Below are 24,573 nucleotides of genomic sequence, written 5' to 3'. Positions count from 1 at the left end.
GAGAGCAATACATAATTCAAATGCGCTCAAAAAACACGGAACATAACAAAAGTAAAGCGGGTAATAAGACACCACAGTAACATGAAACAATTACACACAAAACATGATGGGAAACAGAGGGTTAAATACAAGTAGATTGATTGGGGAAATGAAAACCAGGTGTGTATGGAAACAAGACAAGACAAATGGATATATGAAAAATGGAGCGGCGATGGCTAGAAAGCCGGTGACGTCGATCGCCGAACGCCGTCCGTGACACACGTCTCTCCCTCCCTCCACAACCATCTATTACCACTGACACCATCTCACACACACTGACAGACAGACACACTGACAGACAGACAGACTCACATACTGGCACAGTCACATACTCTGAGAAACCAACATACACAAACAAATCCAATCAAATTTTATTTGTCACATGCGCCGAATACAACAGGTGTAGACCTTACAGTGAAATGCTTATTTACAAGCCCTTAACAAACAATGCTTTAAGACATTTTTATAAAAATTTAGTAAAAAATAGATAAGTATAAAAATGGAAAAAAAAGGCACAAATAATTCAACAGCAGCAGTAAAATAACAACAGCGAGGCTATATACAGGGGATACGGGTACAGAGTCAATGTGTGGGGGCACCGGTTAGTCGAGGTAACTGAGGTAATATGTACATGTAGGTGGAGTTAAAGTGACTATGCATAGATAGTAAACAGAGAGTAGCAGCAGCGTAAAAGAGGGGTCTGGGTAGCCCTTTGATTAGCTGTTTAGGAGTCTTATGGCTTAGGGGTAGAAGCTGTTAAGAAGCCTTTTGGACCTAGACTTGGCGCTCGGGCACCGCTTGCCATGCGGCAGCAGAGAGAACAGTCTATGATTAGGGTGGCTGGAGTCTGACAATTTTTAGGGCCATCCTCTGACACCGCCTGGTATAGAGGTCCTGGATGGCAGGAAGCTTGGCCCCAGTGATGTACTGGGCTGTACGCACTACCCTCTGTAGTGACTTGCGGTCGGAGGCCGAGCAGTTGCCATACCAGGCAGTGATGCAACCAGTCAGGATGTTCTCGATGGTGTATAACCTTTTGAGGATCTGAGGAGCCATTTCAAATCTTTTCAGTCTCCTTAGGGGGAATAGGTTTAGTCGTGCCCTCTTCACTCCTGTCTTGGTGTGCTTGGACCATGTTAGTTTGTTGGGGATGTGGACACCAAGGAACTTGAAGCTCTCAACCTGCTCCAATACAGCCCCGTCGATGAGAATGGGGGTGTGCTCGGTGCTCCTTTTCCTGTAGTCCACAATCATCTCCTTTGTCTTGATCACGTTGAGCACGTTGAGGGAGAGGTTGTTGTCCTTGCACAACACGGCCAGGTCTCTGACCTCCTCCTTATATGCTGTCTATCCGTTGACGGTGATCAGGCCTACCACTGTTGTGTCATCAGCAAACTTAATGATGGTGTTGGAGTCGTGCCTGGCCATGCAGTCATGAGTGAACAGGGAGCACAGGAGGGGACTGAGCATGCACCCCTGAGGGGCCCCCGTGTCGAGGATCAGCGTGGCGGATATGTTGTTACCTACCCTTACCACCTGGGCGCGGCCCGTCAGGAAGTCCAGGATCCAGTTGCAGAGGGAGGTGTTGACTCCCAGGGTCCTTAGCCTCTCTAGGATGAGAGTGGCGCTAGCGGCACTCCCCCCCCACCCCCACTGAAAAACCAGTGCCGCGAAATTCAAAAAAAATATTTTTTTTAAATATTTAACTTTCACACATTAAAGTCCAATACAGCTAATGAAAGACACAGATCTTGTGAATCCAGTCAACATGTCCGATTTTTAAAATGTTTTACAGGGAAGACACAATATGTAAAGATGTACATCTATTACCTAAAAACACATTAGCATAATCCACCATCTTTTATTTGTCCACCAACACCAGTAGCTATCACCAATTCGGCTAAACTAAGATATTTATAGCCCCTAACCAATAAAAAAACTCATCAGATGACAGTCTGATAACATATTTATGGTATGGGATAGGTTTTGTTAGAAAAAAGTGCATATTTCAGGTAGATGGCATAGGTTACAATTGCACCCACCGTCACAAATGGAATAGAAAAACTACTTAGAGCAACGTGTTTACCTACTTACTAATCATCAAACATTTCGTAAAAATACACAGCATACACGAATCGAAAGACACAGATCCTGTGAATACAGACAATATTTCAGATTTTCTAAGTGTCTTACAGCGAAAACACAATAAATCGTTATATTAGCATAGCACATAGCACATAGCAGCCCAGCATTGATTCTAGCCAAAGTGAGCGATAAAAGTAAACATCGCCAAAATATATTAATTTTTTCACTAACCTTCTCAGAATTCTTCAGATGACACTCCTGTAACATCATATTACACAATCCATATAGAGTTTGATCGAAAATGTTTATATTTAGCCACCAAAATCATGGTTAGACAATGTGAAATGTAGCTCAGCTGGTCAGAAAAAGTCTGTGCGCCACTTAGACAGTGATCTACTCTTATACATAAATACTCATAAACGTGACTAAAAAATATAGGGTGGACAGGGATTGATAGACAATTTAATTCTTAATACAATCGCGGAATTACATTTTTTAAATTATCCTTACTTTTCAATACAGCTTGCGCCAAGCGAAGCTACGTCAAAAAACATGGCGTCCGAAGCCACTAACACTTTTCGACAGAAACACGATTTATCATAATAAAAATGTCCTACTTTGAGCTGTTCTTCCATCGGTATCTTGGGCAAAGGATCCTTTCTTGGGTCCAATCGTCTTTTGGTGGAAAGCTGTCCTCTTGCCATGTGGAAATGCCAACTGCGTTCGGGATGAACTGGAAGCGTGCCCAGCAACTCACAGCGTTTCAGAAATAAATGTCCCAAAATCGCACTAAACGGATATAAATTGCTATAAAACGCTTTAAATTAACTACCTTATGATGTTTTTAACTCCCATAACGAGTAGAAACATGACCCGAGTAATATTACTCCCTCCACTAATGCTTGGAACAGGTGCGGGTCGGTGTCCTCTAGGCGCTTGACGCAGCTCCAAAAGAGTGACTAGCCTCAGGGTTTTTTAATTTATAGTGCCTGTGAACGCGCAATCGACCCCATTCAAATCGTCATCACGTAAAGACATCCAGGGGAAGACGTAAGCAGTGTCCGTATAGTCATAGCAATAACAGTGCCCTTTTAACTGACTCCAGAACAGTGGCCAAATTTTTTGAAATCTGACTCCATGTCAGGGAAATTGCTGTAGAATGGGCTCTGTTCCACTTAGAGACAAAATGTCAACTCCTATAGAAACTATAGACTGTTTTATATCCAATAATAATAATAATATGCATATTGTACGATCAAGAACTTTGTGGGAAGCCGTTTCAAAAAATTACACGATTAGCATAAATAGCCACAACAGCGCCCCCATCCTCAACAGGTTAACTTAGTGATGAGCTGTGAGGGCACTGTGGTGTTGAACACTGAGCAGTAGTCAATGAATAGCATTCTCACATAGGTGTTCCTTGTCCAGGTGGGAAAGGGCAGTGTGGAGTGCAATAGAGATTGCATCATCTGGGGATCTGTTAGGGCGGTATGCAAATTGGAGTGGGTCTAGGGTTTCTGGGAAAATGGTGTTGATGTGAGCCATAACCAGCCTTTCAAAGCACTTCATTGCTGCAGACGTGAGTGCTACGGGTTGGTAGTCATTTAGGCAGGTTACCCTTAGTGTTCTTGGGCACAGGGTCTGCTTGAAACATGTTGGTATTACAGACTCAGACAGGGAGAGGTTGAAAATGTCAGTGAAGACACTTGCCAGTTGGTCAGCGCATGCTCGCAGTACACATCCTGGTAATCCGTCTGGCCCTGTGGTCTTGTGAATGTTGACCTGTTTAAAGGTCTTACTCACATCGACTGCGGAGAGGGTGATCACACAGTCGTCCGGAACAGCTGATGCTCTCATGCATGTTTCAGTGTTACTTGCCTCGAAGCGAGCATAAAAGTAATTTAACTCATCTGGTAGGCTTGTGTCACTGGGCAGCTCTCACCTGTGCTTCCGTTTGTAGTCTGTAATAGTTTGCAAGCCCTGCCACATCCAACGAGCGTCGGAGCCGGTGTAGTACGATTCGATCTTAGCCCTGTATTGACGCTTTGCTTGTTTGATGGTTCGTCTGAGAGCATAGCGGGATTTCTTATAAGCTTCTGGGTTAGAGTCCAGCTCCTTGAAAGCGGCAGCTCTACCCTTTAGCTCAGTGCGGATGTTGCCTGTAATCCATGGCTTCCGGTTGGGGTATGTACGTACGGTCACTGTGGGGACGACGTCATCGATGCACTTATTAATGAAGCCAGTGACTGATGTGGTGTACTCCTCAATGCCATCCAGAGATGGTTGCACATTTAACATGCTGGTAGAGATTTGGTCAAATGTATTTAAGTTTCCCTGCATTAAAGTCCTCGGCCACTAGGAGCGCCGCCTCTGGATGAGCGTTTTCCTGTTTGCTTATGGCGGTATACAGCTCATTGAGTGCGGTCTTAGTGCCAACATCGGTCTGTGGTGGTATGTAGACAGCTACAAAAAATACATTACAATTCTCTTGGTAGATAGTGTGGTCTACAGCTTATCATGAGATACTCTACCTTAGGCGAGCAAAACCTTGAGACAGATATCGTGCACCAGCTGTTGTTTACAAATATACATCACCACCCCTTGTCTTACCAGAGGCTGCTGTTCTATCCTGCCAATACAGTGTAAAACCCGCCAGCTGTATGTTCTTCATGTCGTCGTTCAGCCACGACTCAGTGAAACATAAAACAGAACCCAAACCGGCTGTGCGAGTGCGCCATTGTGCATACATTTATTTTGTCCCCCAACACCAAACGCGATCACGGCACGCAGGTTAAAATGTCAAAACAAACTCTGAACCAATTATATTAATTTGGGGACAGGTCGAAAAGCATTAAACATTTATGGCAATTTAGCAAGCTAGCTTGCACTTGATAGCTAATTTGTTATATTTAGCTAGCTTGCTGTTGCTAGCTAATTTGTCCTGGGATATAAACATTGAGTTGTTGTTTTACCTGAAATGCACAATGTCCTCTACTCCGCCAAATAAGCCACATATAAAACGGTCAACTGAATCATTTCTAGTCATCTCCTCCTTCCAGGCTTTTTCTTCTCTTGACTATATATTGCAATTGGCAACTTTCATAAATTAGGTGCATTACCGCAACTGACCTCGTTCGTCTTTCAGTCACCCACGTGGGTATAACCAATGAGGAGATGGCACGTGGGTACCTGCTTCTATAAACCAATGAGGAGATAAAAGAGGCAGGACTTGCAGCGCGATCTGCGTCACAAATAGAACTGACTCCTATTTTAGCCCTTGGCAACGCAGACGCTCGTTGGCGCGCGCGAGCAGTGTGGGTGCAATAATTGAATAATATAGATTTCTACATTTATTTTGCAACGCTCACGCACGCGACGCGAGTGGTGTAGTCAGCCTGTAAGATAATACAGTTTTTAATGTCCCGTTGGTAGTTTAAACACACATGTACACACAGATAACACATGAAGAATGGCTGTTTACTCAAATCAAATCAATTTTATTAGTCGCATACACATATTTAGCAGATGCTATTGCGGATGTAGCAAAATGCTTGTCTCAGGGTAAGCCTGAAGGAAATAAAATCACCTCTCTTTTTCTCTCTGGCTCCTTAATCGATCCACAGGACAAGACAACAACTACAGACTCATAATAAGACGCTATCTCTAAACACACACACACATAGGCTAGGATAATGAGTTATGTTTTAGCATGTGTAGCCCTCCATTAATCGATCTTTAATCTGTGAGGGTAAAAAGAGCTTGCTGACGTGCAGGCTGTGGAAGAGACACCCATGGCTTCATCATGCCTTCTCTCTCACACACACACACACACACACACACACACAATTACGGCCTAGGAACAGTGGGTTAACTGACTTATTCAGAGGCAGAACGACAGATTTTTACCTTGTCAGCTCAGGGATTCAATCTAGCAACCTTTCGGTTACTGGCCCAACGCTCTAACCACTAAGCTACCTGCTGCTCCTGATTCTCCCCTGTTCAGAGAACACAACATTTCCTTTGCAACTTTGGGTATAAAAACAATAGATTTGGTCATCCTCACAATTCATACCAGTCCTCCATGAAAGTAATTCAGTTTGTCCGTCTTTTAGCAACCTAATGCTTCAACCAAACTCTCCTTGAATAGTCCTGTATGGTCCAGTGTGGCTCAGTTGGTAGAACATGGCGTTTGTACCACCAGGGTTGTGGATTCAATTACCGGGTCCACCCATATGAAACATTTATTTTGGCATGACTGTAAGAGTAGCTTTGTATAAACGCGACTGCTAAATGGCATATATATTAGTCCAACTATTGGCAGCTCTCTGAAGACTTTTCTTACAAGCCCAAAACGTTGATGGAGAAATGGGCTAGAGACTAAAATGTTGTGACAAAATAAAATAATGTAATTGCATGGCAATCTTATGTGTTTGGGTCTTTTACCATCGAAGACCACTAGAGACCATAACATTGAAACCATTATAATTGAAGTAGCCTCATGGTTTCCTTGTTCACCAGGAATGTTCTAGCAGTAACTACTATAGACATTTTTGAAGGGAATAAACCACACACAAGGGTCCGTTTCCTGGACACAGATCAAGTGAAAAGAAAGACAAACTGAATTACCTTCATGGAGGACTGGCTTGAATTTTGAGGATGACCACACTATTTATTTTCATCATGAGTCAAATCTTTTGGTTTTCTACCCAAAGTTGCACTTCTGGGTAAGCTTTTACTCAAACACAATATGACGCACTTATAATTTAAACAAAAACTTCCTCACAAACTACTGATGAACATTCAAACACATAAACTCCCTCATACAAACACACACACTCACGCAGAGAAACACACACGCTCTTTCCCAGAACAAAATGTGTCACACTCACCAGGTGTGGAAATGTCTTCCTTCTCAGCTCTCGCTCTCGTTCTAGCTTTTTCTCTCTCAGGTAGATTCCACTCGCTCCTCCGAGTTCTGCAGCGTGGGATCAGGAAGTGTAGTCCCAGCGAAAGAGGGAGGGAGTGAGTTGGTGTTTCAGGGGAGGTAAAGTCCAGCGGGGGTCAGAGTCAGACGAGGTGGCTGGAGATTAAACAGATCTGTCTGTCGGTACTCCTCTGTTTCTATCTTTCGTCTCCCTCTCGGTTTCTTTCTGTCTCCCTCACTCGTTCGCTGGCTGCTTCAGGAATGCAGCTCTCCTGGGTGTTCTTACCACAGCAAAGATCTGAGACTGCTAAGCCTCTCTCTCTCTCTCTCTCTCTCTCTCTCTCTCTCTCTCTCTCTCTCTCTCTCTCTCTCTCTCTCTCTCTCTCTCTCTCTCTCTCTCTCTCTCTCTCTCTCTCTCTCTCTCTCTCTCTCTCTCTCTCTCTCTCTCTCTCTCTCTCTCTCTCTCTCTCTCTCTCTCTCTCTCTCTCTCTCTCTCTCTCTCTCTCTCTCTCTCTCTCTCTCTCTCTGCTCTCTGCCCTGACACACTCTGCTGACAGGGCAGGCCCCTCCCCCTCTCCAGGTAGTGGTTAGTAGAGGAGTCTCTCTCTGCCTTTCTCTTCCACTCTTAATAACACACTCAGAATATTATATATAGTGTGTGCGTGTGTATTTATGTGTGTGTGTTTGTGTACATACTACCTGAGGAAGTAGACTTCCTCCCGCTGGCCTCTGGTCACATGAACAGCTGACTATGCAAATGAGGCTCTCAGGTGATGTTCTCTTCCTGGAATGAGGTCACAGTCCCATGTCCAGGTGTGTGTGTGTGTGTGTGTGTGTGTGTGTGTGTGTGTGTGTGTGTGTGTGTGTGTGTGTGTGTGTGTGTGTGTGTGTGTGTGTGTGTGTGTGTGTGTGTGTGTGTGTGTGTGTGTGTGTGTGTGTGTGTGTGTGTGTGTGTGTATGTATGTAAATGTGAGTGTGTGTTTAAACAGTGAGGGAGCCTCTCCCAGAGAGTGCAGGGCAAACCTGCCAATTTGGGTTGGGAACACACACATACGTCCTGCCATCCAGGACATCTATTGTACAGCACCCGGTGTTACAAGAAGATCATCAAGGACCTCAGCCACCTGAGCCATGGCCTGTTCACCCTTCTACCATCTTGTAGGCAGAGACAATAGAGGTAAATCAACGCTGGAACCGGGAGACTGAAAAACAACTTCTATCTCCAGGCCATCAGGCTGTCAAATAGTCGCCAGTACCCTGCCCTGAACTTTAGTCCCTGTTACTAGCCGGCTACCACCCAGTACTCAACCCTGCACCTTAGAGACCGTGTGTGTGTGTGCGTGTCATGTTCTGCTAAGCTACTTAGGCTGGGTTTGGAACCATGCCAGACCAATTAGATTTTGTTGTGTTGAAATCAACAGACAGACTGAGCATTAGACTAATTTACAGACTAACCTGATATGATTCATAACCATCTTTAGCTAAACACATTCACAAACACAGACACATTGACACTAAAATGCAAAAGGATTGGTCTAGGTTTTTCTTGCAATAGCCCGTGTCCCAAATGTAATACCATTTAGATGAGGCTAGGCCCAGCTTTTTACTTCAGCCTGAACTATAGAATCCCTCAGAGTTTGCTCACATCTGAGACACAAGCTTTTGACACATTTAAGAGCTGAGATTCACAACAGATCCTGCCTGTAATTCTCTCTCACACAAACACACAGTAGCCCATTTCTGACTGGAATGAGAGTAAAGGGAGAGTACCCTAGAGGTTCAGCTGCTAGTGGCCAGGGTGAGAAAAGCAGAAGGTGTCAGAGGGAAGTAACTTTTTAAAGGGACAATTTCAAGAAGTCAGTCTTTTTCCTAACGATTAGGGCCAACCTAGTTGGGAAATCCCAAAAGTCAAACAGAGCCAACTGGACAGGGCAAGTTGGGTTAGTTGTGGGCCCTGTGATGTAATGAACCGTCTGAAGGCTTGGAGATTTCACTGTCACCTTCCAGGCATTCCTGAGGGTGCCTTCCACTCTCTATACCTCCCTTTTCCATCACCCCATCCCTCCCCCTCAACCAACCCTACTTTCTATGACATTCAACACCCCACCCCCCTTCTCCATCCCTCCAGTTTGCATCCAGCAAAAAGAAAGCAAGAACAGATGAGGTCTAAAAAAGCTTAATCTTCGCATTCAAACCCAATACAGATACATTTCCTCCCTCTCACTGTTCAGTCCCAGCACACAAAAGACTTAGAGAGCATTCCTAAATCCACAACCCGGATCGCCAGACGGCATCCATAGCCACGTCCTCAGAACATGTACAGACCAGCTGGCTGAGGTGTTTACGGACTTTTTCAATCTCTCCCTATCCCAGTCTGTTGTCACTTGCTTCAATATGTCATCATTGTTCCTGTACCCAAAAAAGCAAAAGTAACTGAAATAAATGACTATCGCCCCGTAGCACTCACTTTTGTCATCATGAAGTGCATTGAGAGGCTAGTTAACTTTTTAAGGCTAGGGGGCAGTATTCGGAAGTTTGGATGACTGAGGTGCCCAAAGTAAACTACCTGTTACTCAGGCCCAGAAGCTAGGATATGCATATGCATGGTAGTATTGGATAGAAAACACTCTTAAAGTTTTGAAAACTGTTAAAATAAGGTCTGTGAGTATAACAGAACTGATTTGGCAGGCGAAACCCCGAGGACAATCCATCCAGGATTTTTTTGTTGTTGAGGTCATTGGCCTTTTCAATGCTTTTCTATGGGAAAGTCTAATAATTAGGACCCAGATTGCAGTTCCCATGGCTTCCACTAGAAGTCAACAGTCTTTAGAAATTGGTTCATGCTTGTTTTTTGAAAAATGAAGAAGTATTCGTATTCTTTCTAAGTATCCCTCAGAAGGACTCTAGTCTTTTGGCACGCGTGAATGAGTGCGCGCTCCTCGTTCTTTTTCTCCGGTATTGAACACAGTTTATTCTGTCTTAAATTTGATAGATTATTTACATATTAGGGTACCTGAGGTTGGATTAGAAACGTTGTTTGAATTGTTTGGACGAAGTTTACAGGTAACTTTTTAGATTCCTTTGTAGGCATCTTGGGCGAGTTGGAACAGGTGTATTTCTGAATCAAACGCACCAAATAAACGGAAATTTCTGGGATATAAAGAAGGACTTTATCGAACAAAACGACCATTCATTGTGTAACTGGGACCCTTTGGATTGCAAAAAGATGAAGATCTTCAGAGGTAAGTGATTTATTTGATCACTATTTTTGAGTTTTGTGACACCTGTGCAGGTTATGAATTCATGTTTCTACACCTGCATTGCTTGCTGTTTGGGGTTTTAGGCTGGGTTTCTGTACAGCACTTCGAGATATTAGCTGATGTACGAAGGGCTATATAAAATAAACTTGATTTGATTTGATGATGTTAATGCAGGAAGTGGCTGAGGAGCTGTCCTCAGACGATCAAATGCTATGCTTTCGCCATAAGCCTATTGTAAATCGGACAAAGTGGTTCGATTACCAAGATTCTAAGCTAAAGAATTTTGTACAACACTTGTATTTTTATGAATGTTTAATATTACTACTTTTGTTTTTTTGAATTTCACGCTCTGCAATTTCACCGGATGTTGTCGAGGTGGGACGCTGGCGTCCCAATGATCCGAAAGACGTTTTAAGGATCATATCACCTCCACCTTACCCGACATCCTAGACCCACTACAATTTCTATACCACCCCAACAGATCCAAGGATGACGGAATTGCCATCCCACTGCACACTGCCCAATCCCATCTGGACAAGAGGATGACCCATGTAAGAATGCTGTTCATCGACTACAGCTCAGCCGTCAACACCTTATTGCTCTCCAAGCTCATCAATAAGCTCGGGGCCCTGGGTCTGAACCCAGCCCTGTGCAACTGGGTTCTGTGAAGGAGCTGATTGTGGACTTCAGGAGACAGCAGAGAGAGCACGCCCCATCCACATCGACGGGGCTGCAGTGGAGAGGGTGAAAAGCTTCAAGTTCCTCGGCTTGCACATCACTGACAACTTGAAATGGTCTATCCACACAGACAGTGTGGTGAAGAAGGCGCAACAGTACCTCTTCAAACTCAGGAGGCTGAAGAAAGCACAACTCATCACCAGGAGCACACTGCCTGCCCTCCAAGACATCTACAGTACCCGGTGTCACACCCGGTGTCACACCCGGTGTCACAGGAACACCAAGAAAATCATCAAGAACTTCAGCCACCCGAGCCACTGCCTGTTCACCCAGCAACCATCAAGAAGGCAGAGACAGTACAGGTGCATCAAAGCTGGGACCGAGACTGAAAAACAGCTTCTATCTCCAGGCCATCAGACTCTTAAATAGTCACCACTAGCCAGTGGTAGAACAATTACCCAATTGTCATACTTGAGTAAAAGTAAAGATACCGTAATAGAAAATGACTCAAGTAAAAGTGAGTCACCCAGTAAAATCCTACTTTAGTAAAAGGCGAAAAGTATTTGGTTTTAAATATACTTAAGTATCAAAAGTAAATGGAATTCCTAAAATATACTTAAGTATCAAAAGTAAAATAATAAATCATTTCTAAAACCAGACAGCACCATTTTAATTTTTTATATTTTTTATTGACGGATAACCAGGGGCACAGTCCAACACTCAGACATCATTTACAAACAAAGCATGTGTTTAGGGAGCCCACCAGATCAGAGGCTGTAGGGATGACCAGGGATGTTTTCTTGATAAGTGTGTGAATTAGACCATTTTCCTGTCCTGCCAAACATTCAAAATGTACTTTTGCGTGTCAGGAAAAACGTATGGAGTAAAAAGTACATAATTTTCTTTAGGAATGTAGTAATGTAAAAGTAAAGTACAGATACCCCCAAAAACTACTTAAGTAGTACTTTCAAGTATTTTAGCCGGCCTCTGCCCAGTACCCTGCCCTAAACTTTAGCCACGGTTACTAGCCGGCTACCACCCGGTACTCAACCCTGCACCTTAGACAATGCTGCCCTATGTACATAGTCATTGAACACTGGTCACTTTAATAATGTTTACATACTGTTTTACCCACTTCATATGTATTGTATATACTGTATTCTAGACAAGGATCATCCTATATAAGTACTGCTGTGCACACCTTTTCTAGTCATATATTGCCCATTGCTCATTCTAATATTTCTATATTTCTTAATTCCTTTATTTGTATCTTCTGTATTGTTAGGTATTACTGCACTGTTGGAGCTAGGAACACAAGCATTTAGCTACACCCTCGATAACATCTGCTAAATATGTGTACGCAACCAATAACATTTGATTTGAGAATGATAAATAGACCGGTCTTTCCTGGGACTCTCTCAATTAGGTCCTGCGGAGGGTAGTGGGCTGAGTTTTTTTTTTGTTGGCTGTTCTGCATCAGTCTTGAATAGCATTGTCTAAGGCTCAACTGTCTCCCCTCCCCCTCTTCAGAGATTAGACCTCCCTCTCTTGTTCCCCCGTTTCCCAGAAAACCTCATTCAACAGGTGGGAACAGGACAGATAGACACCGCACTGGTCAAAAACTGGTTGAATCATCATTGTTTCCACATCATTCCAACCCCCAAAAATCAACGATGGAAATTAATTGGATTTGAAAAAAGTCATCAACGTCAGGGCATGTCGTCTTTTTTTCACCCAACTTTTAACCAAAATCCAATGACATGGTGAAAATGTTTGTTGATTTCACTGTGTATTCACGTTAGTTGACAACTCAACCAAACGTAAATCAAAACTGGACGTTGAACGGACGTCTGTGCCCAGTCGGACAGGTCTTTAAAACAAACAAGAAGTAGAATCAGGCAGGGTCATGTTCAATAGGAGCAAACATGAGAAAAAACATTAAACCTAAAAGGGACTACAGTCCAATAAGAATATTGATATTGTTTTTCCTTTTTTCCAATGTTTGCTTCATTGTTTGTCCAATTGAAGCCATCCCAGGATAGCAATGACACACTCTGAGTTTTGAACTTTTGTTGACATAGATTTTGTGTTCAGGGTAAGTAAGACCAAGGTAATAGTAATGTTTTGTTTTTCCTTCCTAGCAGAGCTATCATTATGGTCAGTGTCAAACTATTGCTCCTGCATTGTAGCTCTGCTCAGTGTATCATTAAGATGGGCTGGATGGCTTTCTCTTAGGTCTTTGCATGGTTTACTCTTAATTATAGGCAGAAAACCTGGCTCAATGCCCTGAAACCTGGCTCAATGCCCTGAAACCTGGCTCAATGCCCTGAAACCTGGCTCAATGCCCTGAAACCTGGCTCAATGCCCTGAAACCTGGCTCAATGCCCTGAAACCTGGCTCAATGCCCTGAAACCTGGCGCAATGCCTTGAAACCTGGCTCAATGCCCTGAAACCTGGCTCAATGCCTTGAAACCTGGCTCAATGCCCTGAAACCTGGCTCAATGCCCTGAAACCTGGCTCAATGCCCTGAAACCTGGCTCAATGCCCTGAAACCTGGCTCAATGCCTTGAAACCTGGCTCAATGCCCTGAAACCTGGCTCAATGCCCTGAAACCTGGCTCAATGCCCTGAAACCTGGCTCAATGCCCTGAAACCTGGCTCAACGCCTTGAAACCTGGCTCAATGCCCTGAAACCTGGCTCAATGCCCTGAAACCTGGCTCAATGCCCTGAAACCTGGCTCAATGCCCTGAAACCTGGCTCAATGCCTTGAAACCTGGCTCAATGCCTTGAAACCTGGCTCAATGCCCTGAAACCTGGCTCAATGCCCTGAAACCTGGCTCAATGCCCTGAAACCTGGCTCAATGCCTTGAAACCTGGCTCAATGCCCTGAAACCTGGCTCAATGCCCTGAAACCTGGCTCAATGCCTTGAAACCTGGCTCAATGCCTTGAAACCTGGCTCAATGCCTTGAAACCTGGCTCAATGCCTTGAAACCTGGCTCAATGCCTTGAAACCTGGCTCAATGCCTTGAAACCTGCCTCAATGCCTTGAAACCTGGCTCAATGCCTTGAAACCTGGCTCAATGCCTTGAAACCTGGCTCAATGCCTTGAAACCTGGCTCAATGCCCTGAAACCTGGCTCAATGCCTTGAAACCTGGCTCAATGCCTTGAAACCTGGCTCAATGCCCTGAAACCTGGCTCAATGCCTTGAAACCTGGCTCAATGCCCTGAAACCTGGCTCAATGCCTTGAAACCTGGCTCAATGCCCTGAAACCTGGCTCAATCAGGGAATAATGTAAGTCTATCTTTATGATCTCATTAGGAAATCGTAATAATTAGTGATGCATCGATATAACATTTTTGGCCCATTCCGATATCCGATATTTTCCTTGTAAAAAAAAGGATACCGATTTTGATAACCGATATTTAAAATTTTAGCGGCCTTTTAAGCATTCTAGTACAGTTAAATAGTTAACAGACGCAGTGGTCTAAGGCACTGCATCTCAGTGCAAGAGGTGTCACAACAGTTGTTGGTTCGAAATCAGGCTGTATCACATCTGGCCATGATTGGGAGTCCTATAGGGCGGCGCACAATTGGCCCAGCGTCATCCGGGCCATCATTGTAAATAAGAATTTGTTCTTAACTGACTTGCCTAGTTAAAAAAAGGTTACACACACCACACTAACCAAAAAGTTATTTTATTGGCATTTACATACAGTTGAAGTCGGAAGTTTACATGCACCTTAGCCAAATACATTTAAACTCAGTTTTTCACAATTTCTGACATTTAATCCTAGTCAAAATTCCCTGTCTTAGGTCAGTTAGGATCACCACTTTATTTTAAGAATGTGAAATGTCAGAATAATAGTAGAGAGAATTATGTATTTATTTATTTCATCACATTCCAGTGGTTCAGAAGTTTACATACACTCAATTAGTATTTGGTAGTATTGCCTTTAAATTGTTTAACTTGGGTCAAACGTTTCGGGTAGCCTTCCACAAGCTTCCAACAATAAGTTGGGTGAATTTTGGCCCATTCCTCCTGACAGAGCTGGTGTAACTGAGTCAGGTTTGTAGGCCTCCTTGCTCGCACACGCTTTTTCAGTTCTGCCCACACATTTTCTATAGGATTAAGGTCAGGGCTTTGTGATGACCACTCCAATACCTTGACTTTGTTGTCCTTAAGCCATTTTGCCACAACTTTGGAAGTATGCATTGTTCCTTTGGAAGACCCATTTGCGACCAAGCTTTAACTTCCTGACTGATGTCTTGAGATGTTGCTTCAATATATCCACATAATTTCCTACCTCATGATGCCATCTACTTTGTGAAGTGCACAAGGCCCTCCTGCAGCAAAGCACCCCCACAACATGATGCTGCCACCCCCGTGCTTCACGGTTGGGATGGTGTTCTTCGGCTTGCAAGCCTCCCACTTTTCCCTCCAAACATAATAATGGTCATTATGGCCAAACGGTTCTATTTTTGTTTCATCAGACCAGAGGACATTTCTCCAAAAAGTACAATCATAGTCCCCATGTCCAGTTGCAAACCTTAGTCTGGCTTTATTATGGCGGTTTTGGAGCAGTAGCTTCTTCCTTGCTGAGCGGCCTTTCAGGTTATGTCAATATAGGACTCGTTTTACTGTGGATATAGATACATTTGTACCTGTTTCCTCCAGCATCTTCACAAGGTCCTTTGCTGTTTTTCTGGGATTGATTTGCACTTTTCGCAGCAAAGTACGTTCATCTCTAGGAGACAGAATGCGTCTCCTTCCTGAGCGGTATGACGGCTGCGTGGTCCCATGGTGTTTATACTTGCGTACTATTGTTTGAACAGATGAACGTGGTACCTTCAGGCGTTTTGCTCCCAAGGATGAACCAGACTTGTGGAGGTCTACAATTTTTTTCTGAGGGCTTTTGATTTTCCAATGATGTCAAGCAAAGAGGCACTGAGTTTGAAGGTAGGCTTGAAATACATCTACAGGTACACATCCAATTGACTCAAATGCTCAAATTTCTAAAACCGTTTGAATTATATCTGTGAGTAAAACAGAACTCATTTTGCAGCAAACTTCCTGTCAGGAAGTGAAAAATCTGAAATCGAGGCTCTGTTCCAGGGCCATCCTATTAATTTGCCTGAAATCTATGGATCTACATGCACTTCATACGCCTTCCACTAGATGTCACGAGGCAGTGAGAGGTGGAATGGGGTGTATAGCTTGATCTGAGGTCAAATGAGAGCTCTTGGAATGACATGACCCCGAGAATCCTTTGTTCAGCAAGGCGCGGGAAGGACCCCTGGATTGCGTTCTGAAAAGCTTTCGGTAAAGACGTTAGATATCTCCGGCTCTGATTTTATTTGATATATGTGTTAAAAACATCATAACATCATAAAGTAGTTATTTTAAACCGAGTTATATCAGTTTATATCAGTTTATTGCGATTTTCGGCATTTTCTTTTCTTTGCGTTATGGTGAAGTTGGACACTCCTGCGCCACATGGCTAGCTTTGGTTGCTAATTCGACAGGTGAAGAGGACATTCTATAACCAAACAACGATTATTCTGGACAAAGGACAACTTGTACAACATTCTGATGGAAGCTCATCAAAAGTAGGAACCATTTATGATGTTATTTCGTATTTCTGTCGAAAATGTGTAGTCGTATTTTCCGCCCTGATTTTGGGCGCTGTCTCGCTATAACGTAAGCTGTATGTCGTACTAAAGTTATTTAAAAAAATCTAACACAGCGGTTGCATTAAGAACTAGTGTATCCTTCATTTGCTGTCCAACATGTATTTTTTAGTAAAGTTTATGATTAGTTATTTGATTAGATTAGGTGCCTCTCCAAGATTTCTCCGGACAATTTCTTTGCATTTTGACTACGTATTCACATTGTAAAACCACGATTTTTACCGCTAAATATGCACATTTTCGAACAAACCATATATGTATTGTGTAATATGATGTTATAGGACTGTCATCTGATGAAGATTGTGAAGGTTAGTGAATAAATGTATATCTTTTGCTGTTTTTTTCGCTATCGCTACCTTTGCGTTGAATGAATGCGGTTGTGTGGTTGGCTATTGTAGTAAGCTAATATAATGCTATATTGTGTTTTCGCTGTAAAACACTTAAAAAATCTGAAATATTGGCTGGATTCACAAGATGTTTGTCTTTCATTTGCTGTACACCATGTATTTTTCATAAATGTTTTATGATGAGTATTTAGGTATTTCACGTTGGTCTCTGTAGTTATTCTAGCTGCTTTGGTGAGATTTGTGATGGTGGCTGCAATGTAAAACTATGATTTATACCTGAAATATGCACATTTTTCGAACAAAACATATGCTATACAATAAATCTGTTATAAGACTGTCATCTGATGAAGTTGTTTCTTGGTTAGTGACTATTTATATCTTTATTTGGTCGAATTTGTGATAGCTACCTATGCGGTAAAAAAATGGTGAAAATATGCGGTTGAGTCTTTTGCTATCGTGGTTAGCTAATAGAAATACATATTGTGTTTTCGCTGTAAAACATTTTAAAAATCGGAAATGATGGCTGGATTCACAAGATGTTTATCTTTCATTTGGTGTCTTGGACTTGTGATTTCATGAAAATTATATTATATGATATCCCTGTCGCGTTAGGCTAGGCTATGCTAGTCAGCTTTTTTGATGGGGGGATCCCGGATCCGGGTTTGTGACTCGTGAGAAGTTAACCTATCAGAAGCTTATAAAGCCATGACATAATTTTCTGGAATTTTCCAAGCTGTTTAAAGGCACAGTCAACTTTGTGTATGTAAACTTCTGACCCACTGGAATTGTGATAGTGAATTATAAGTGAAATAATCTGTCTGTAAACAATTGTTGGAAAAATTACTTGTGTCATGCACAAAGTAGATGTCCTAACAGACTTGCCAAAACTACAGTTTGTTAACAAGAAATTTGTGGAGTGGTTGAAAAACTAGTTTTAATGACTCCAACCTAAGTGTATGTAAACTTCCGACTTTAACTGTATGTCCCCATTACCAGTAAAACATAATCAAAACATATTTCTTTCACTTACTTGCTGTGCTGTTTTGTTGTTCATTTGTTCAGTCAGTTCATTCTCAACCAGGATTTCTATGGAACTCCGTTTGGGTCAAATAACATGACATAATCTGTTTCAGTAGCTATATAGTTAGCTAGAGCTAACTACTGTATATAGCTAGGTGTCATCATCTAAAATAACCCTAATTTATAAGACAGTTCTTATTTGATTAATGGTGGTCGGACCCATCTATGTGAAGCTAGCCACAATAAGGATTAGCCACAATAGTGGACTTTGCGGTTAGCCTTCAAAATAAAATAATTATAATATTTGTATTCATTTGCATCACTGTCAATGACATACTTTTACTTTGAAGGCAAACCGCAAATTCCACTATTGTGCCTAATCCTTATTGTGGCTAGCTTCACAACACATATCCCGATCCGGTCGAGTCTCACTAGCCAGATGAAGCTAGCTGGCTGCTTATAACGTTCACTTTGGGCAACAGGGTTAAGTAGCTGGCTAGTTATTTATTTTCGTTCCTAAATCATTGCTAAGAATAATGAAAATAACTGCAGTTTCTACTGGTCATTGTGTTCAGGCTGGTTGTATTGGTGATAGCTAGGTACCAAACTAAAGCTAGCTACCCCAGAAGTTGAGGTCGAACAAATAATGCTTTATTACCAACGCGGTATTGTAAACACATCGTTTGTGGCCGGTGTTTGCTTGTTTGCAGACTTTTTTGTACAGCTTAGACAGTGTTACTGTATCTTTTTTGACATGCAATGACCCATACGGCGTTCCATAGTATGTATGTCGTGAAGCTAATAGCAGTGACGCTATTACTGTGTAACTCCGGTAGTGCAACATCTGAAAAACAGTGCACTTGGTAGTGTGTACTGGTGCTCGACCAGTCGGCGAAAGCCAACATCACCCACGACAGAGAATGGTTGATTTACAAGGGCAATGAATTCCATGATCTCGCCTTTGAGTTGTCTCGCTGAAATGTTCTTACTCTTTTAAATGACTGCTCGACTTGTTGACTGCTCTATCCACACAGCAGACATTGTGTGGGCTAGGTTAGGAATGCTGTGTTGCACGTGTAGCGCAAAATTTTACGTGGCGTTATTACGTCATGTACCTACATTATATAGGCATGCACGATAGCTTTGACATCGGTTTTTAACATCGGCGTTAAACTAGACATCGGGTCGATACCGATGTTGGCATTTTTAGATAATATCGTCCGATTCCGATATGTTCACCGATATATCGTGCATCCCTAATAATAATCCCACCTCATTTCATCTGTACTACTACAACAGGCCATTGTCTTGTCTGTGCATTAAAACGTTTCATATACCAGGTCAACAATAGGAAAGAGAGAAGCGAACCTGGTAGCCTGTATCTCTTCCTCTGCTGTCATCCAGTCTAGACCAGTTCGGTGTCATCCCACAGCCAGTGCAGGGAAGGGCTCTCTCTCTCTCTCAGTCATGCATGGAGCACCTCAGTGTGGAACACAAAAGCCTGTCAGGGTTTAAGTCAACAGTACGCTCAAATCACACACTGACCCCAAGCCCCAACCCTCAGCTCCTCTGCATTGTGGGAGTTATAGTGGTGGGGGTGGGTGGGATAACAAACCGCCAGGCCAGACAGAGAGATAAACAGAAAGACAAGCAAGTGAGGGAGAGAGAGAAAGAGAAAGATGGATAAACAGACAGAGATGGACAGACAGATGATCAAATAAACACACACACACACACACATATAGAGAGACAGAGAGAGAGAGATGAACAGAGTAGGCAGAGACAGAGAGAAACAGTCAGACAGACAAAGAAACAGAGAGAGAGACAGAGGTAAACTTTTTACATTTTTAAAAAATCTGTCAGATATTATATTATAGCACATGAAACATTTTATTGGCACAGGCAAATAATGAATCGAGTTCAGTGATTTTGGTTAACAATTCAGGCATTCAATGTATTGAAAAATTTCACTTTTATTGTCTAAGAATGCGCTTATATATACATTTTCTAATGGTATCAGGATATTTTAAATATTTTGTGTTAAAATAAAGAAAATTATATGTGCCTCATTTGCATAAATATACTGGGTATATTTGCATATATGAATTAATTAATATAAAGGGGTGGAACAGGGCTGCACCTACTGCACTCACCTGCTCTGTCTAGACCTACTGCACTCACCTGCTCTATCTAGACCTACTGCACTCACCTGCTCTGTCTAGACCTACTGCACTCACCTGCTCTGTCTAGACCTACTGCACTCACCTGCTCTGTCTAGACCTACTGCACTCACCTGCTCTGTCTAGACCTACTGCACTCACCTGCTCTGTCTAGACCTACTGCACTCACCTGCTCTGTCTAGACCTACTGCACTCACCTGCTCTGTCTAGACCTACTGCACTCACCTGCTCTGTCTAGACCTACTGCACTCACCTGCTCTGTCTAGACCTACTGCACTCAGCTGCTCTGTCTAGACCTACTGCACTCACCTGCTCTGTCTAGACCTACTGCACTCACCTGCTCTGTCTAGACCTACTGCACTCACCTGCTCTGTCTAGACCTACTGCACTCACCTGCTCTGTCTAGACCTACTACACTCACCTGCTCTGTCTAGACCTACTGCACTCACCTGCTCTGTCTAGACCTACTGCACTCACCTGCTCTGTCTAGACCTACTGCACTCACCTGCTCTGTCTAGACCTACTGCACTCACCTGCTCTGTCTAGACCTACTGCACTCACCTGCTCTGTCTAGACTTACTGCACTCACCTGATAGACTGCCTCATTAATTACGGTTGTTGTTGCAAAATTCAACGTGTGTCAATAGCAGGATACCCTCAGATTAAAAATCAACAGGCTTGGCTCTAGATTACACCTATATATACATACTTTACATTGTTTGCGAGATCAGACATAATATAACTATAATCCAAGTGTTCATTTACAGGGGTGGTTTCATTTCAGCGCATCTAATTTGTAAACACTTCAACTGTATTGAATTATTACTTTTTCAAGTCCACAAAAAAATTAACACTCATCAAAATAAAGGGAACCTTTCTTTTCATCTAAGTGTCAAGACAATGCGTTAAATCCTTGACCAAGCTTTAGCATTCTTATAGATGCAACGGAAAGATAATGTATTCCATTCAGCCCATTTCAGCCATTAACAGGGTGTGTATGACAGGTCATTACAAACATTTCAGCAGAAAAAGCAACACAAGCAAGAGTATGAAAGAGTCGTAGGAATAAAAAGAAAGCAATCAATCCAGCCAGATTTAAGTGACAAGTGGATTTTGTAACCCTCAAACACAGGAAATAGATGGCTGAAAAAGACAGATCCACATGTGGGGGGGCATGTGCTTTGGTAGTGGAAGGGCATGAACTCCCGGTTAGGGCAAATGGACCAGTCAGGTGATTAGAGGTCAGAGGTCAGTGGTGAACAAAAACACAGAGTAAGCCTAACAGAGAGTGTGTGAGGTCCCTTAATGCAGGCACTGACGCCCTGTCTCTGTCTGGTTCTCCCTCTCCCTGTCTTTCTCGATTTCTTTCTTTCTTTCTTTCTCGATTTCTGTCTGTCTGTCTGTCTGTCTGTCTGTCTGTCTGTCTGTCTGTCTGTCTGTCTGTCTGTCTGTCTGTCTGTCTGTCTGTCTGTCTGTCTGTCTGTCTGTCTGTCTGTCTGTCTGTCTGTCTGTCTGTCTGTCTGTCTGTCTGTCTGTCTGTCTGTCTGTCTGTCTGTCTGTCTGTCTGTCTGTCTGTCTGTCTGTCTGTCTGTCTGTCTGTCTGTCTGTCTGTCTGTCTGTCTGTCTGTCTGTCTGTCTGTCTGTCTGTCTGTCTGTCTGTCTGTCTGTCTGTCTGTCTGTCTGTCTCTGTGCCATTCTCTCTCTCTCTCTCTCGCTCTCTCTGATGTTTGGGGAAAGGGCTATCTATTGTTAGAACAATACGTCTCAATGGCTTTCACTCCACTTCTCTTTCTCTTCCGTGGATCAAACGATTCATCTTGCTGTGTGTGCAGTGGGCTGGCTGGTTGAGTCAGTGTACGTCCCACCCTCACCCTCCCCTTCCCTCTGCACACAACCGCCTGCCTGGGGAACACGACACTGTCTCCTCGCACATAATGGACTTGTATTGTTCTACTGCACATTTATTTTATAGATATCATCCTCACAATATGCCGTACGTCTCATATTCATGAGAGTGCTACTGCAAAAGGGCTCATCAGAACCTGGCATAAAAATAATCTAGTAGCCTAAAGAATCTACAGAAACACTGCTTTGCCTAACACCACCAGCGGTGACATCATACAAAGCACCATGCAGCAGGGAGCAACAACGCGGCCCAATCCCCGTTTCCTCTTAGTCAAGTATTAATGTCTACGGATAGATAAAGCCATGACACACTCCACCACAGCTTCCTGTGAGCACACACACACTCACACTCATGGGGGCGCACACACACAAACAAACACACTTAAAATCCTGAGTAGATAAACAATTATTCACTCGTCACAGAACAGCTGTTTCCCAAACTGTCCAGCTAGTCTGCCTCCGGTACATTAGCCTCCCTGTCTAGATCCAGCCAGTCTGCCTCCCGTACATTAGCCTTCCCATACAAGACACAGACAAGTAATACAGTCTCTCATATCAGCAACCCAGCTCTGAGTATGAGAGATAACCTCTCCCCTGACTGGTCTCCCCTGGCTAAAGAGATGCTGAAATGAACCTGGTATGTCTGCTCTATTGTGTAGGAACTGATAACTGACTGATCTGCGCAGGTCAAGTATCACAGGACAGCCAGGTCAACCGAGCAGTGTGTGTGTGTGTGTGTAACAGTAGATCCTCTGGCCATTAGACAGAGTGCACCTGTGGGAGTGGCCGAGAGCTCTGCTTCTGGCGTTGTCACGGATACCAAACATAGGGTTGGTGGAGCCGGAGCAGGGCAGCCAAAAGAGGACAACACTTGAAGGCGGTTGCCATGCCAAAATGTGACAAAGTGGCCTAATTCACAGACACAGCCCAAAGATTGTGTCGGGACAAGGCCAGAGGAACACAGACAGCTCACAGCTGCAGTCTCCAGATCGCAGCTTTCTCTACTGCACGACCAATAAGACCCAATGATTTTAAGAACACAAATCTTGAGACCACAGACACAAATGTCACGCCATCAGTTTAAATACAAAATCTTTCCATAGACTTTCACTGAAATTAAGACAACTAACTGTAAGGTCCATGTTTAGGGCTAATGCAGCTTTACACCAAAATTACCTGTCAATTTTAATTTCCCATGGAAAGGAAATCCACCATCAATCTAGCCAGAAAATGAATCATACTCATTGATTATTAGTCAGCATGCAATAATAACAACATAACTCTATGACTCCTAAAAGATGTTCAGAATGTAAATAGCCTACATGAAAGCTTTGAAAAATGTACCCTCACCTGGTATGAAGACAAGACATTTGTGCCAATGTTAGACCTGCATTCACCTTTAGACACTCAAGTGATTGCTCTGCTCTTGTCGTTACCATGGTAACGTCTTTAATAGATAAGCTACTGGTAAGAGCATTTTTCATCAGTCAATTGCCAGAAGACAATGTGAATGCCACATAAGCAAACAAAAAGAAAGTTCAATTGCAGACTGATTTTATCAATTGTTTTTTGTCACAATCTGCCTTAGAACGACATCAACGTCTATTACTTCACATGAATTAAAACACTCTGAAAGCAACAGCTTGACAAAGACAGCCAACAGAAAAAGACACAGAGCAAACTTGCAAAACATGGGACAAAAACCCAACAACTACTCACTTTTTTTAGTAGACTTCAACCGTTTGTCTGGGTCTCTGTGGTGGTGTGAAAGAAGAGCAAGAGAGAGAAACAGCCCTGTCACTGTGAGAGTGTGTTACACTGCTACCTGATCCAGTGGAGTGAATAAGAGCCCCCCACACACTCAGCGCGATGTGGAGGGGAGGGGTGGGAGCAGGAGAGAAAAGTAAAGTGGTTCCGCCATTCTCTGTCGCCCTGGAGACCAATGCTCTTTCAAAGAAATCGACCAATGACAAACACTGCCGATTGTGTTGAGACAAAAAAGTCACATGACTGCAGTTCCCTTAACACAAAAAAACACAGAGATAGAGGGTGCGAGAGAGAGAGAGAAAATAAGAAAAGAGACAGGGAAGATTTGATGAAAAAGACAGAGGAAGAGAGAGAGACAGAGAGAGAATAATCCAAAAACAGACAGAGAGAAACAGAGAGAAAGAAAGGGGGATGGAATGGAAGTCAAAAGGGGGCCAGACACTGAAGAGGCCACCAGACCAAGTCCTGTCCCCATTTTCCTCCTCCTCCCTGCTCAAGGGGGGGAGCAGATTCTAGTCCAGCTCAAACTTTAACTCCCTGCCTGCCATTACGCCCTTTGACCTGCTAACACCCCTACAGCCTCACTGTGCTCGAGGCAGAAGTTGCCATTAACCACAGGCCAGCATACCCCATTCCCCCAATCCAAACCTTAGGCCTAACTATTAGGAGGGTGGGAA

At 43.2% G+C, this 24,573-nt stretch overlaps 1 protein-coding gene across 6 annotated transcripts in view; it reads right to left on the bottom strand.

The window, feature by feature from the left end:
- LOC139540096 (ras association domain-containing protein 7-like) overlaps positions 1 to 24,305 on the bottom strand; it is a 59,660-nt gene extending 35,355 nt beyond the window's left edge. For 2 of the 6 annotated variants that reach the window (XM_071343659.1, XM_071343655.1), the window contains exons 1-2: positions 23,849 to 24,305; positions 19,413 to 19,524 (exon numbers count right to left, since the gene is read on the bottom strand). The gene's annotated coding sequence lies outside the window, so the exon portion shown is untranslated. Of the gene's footprint in view, positions 1 to 7,013; positions 7,363 to 19,412; positions 19,546 to 23,848 lie in introns of those variants that run through there. The other 4 variants (XM_071343660.1, XM_071343654.1, XM_071343656.1 and 1 more) reach the window with 3 other exon arrangements.
- Positions 24,306 to 24,573: the final 268 nt, after the last annotated feature.

This window comes from Salvelinus alpinus, chromosome 15 (genome assembly GCF_045679555.1).
Source record: "Salvelinus alpinus chromosome 15, SLU_Salpinus.1, whole genome shotgun sequence".
NCBI lineage: Eukaryota > Metazoa > Chordata > Actinopteri > Salmoniformes > Salmonidae > Salvelinus > Salvelinus alpinus.
This window is presented reverse-complemented; position numbering and strand designations above follow the sequence as displayed.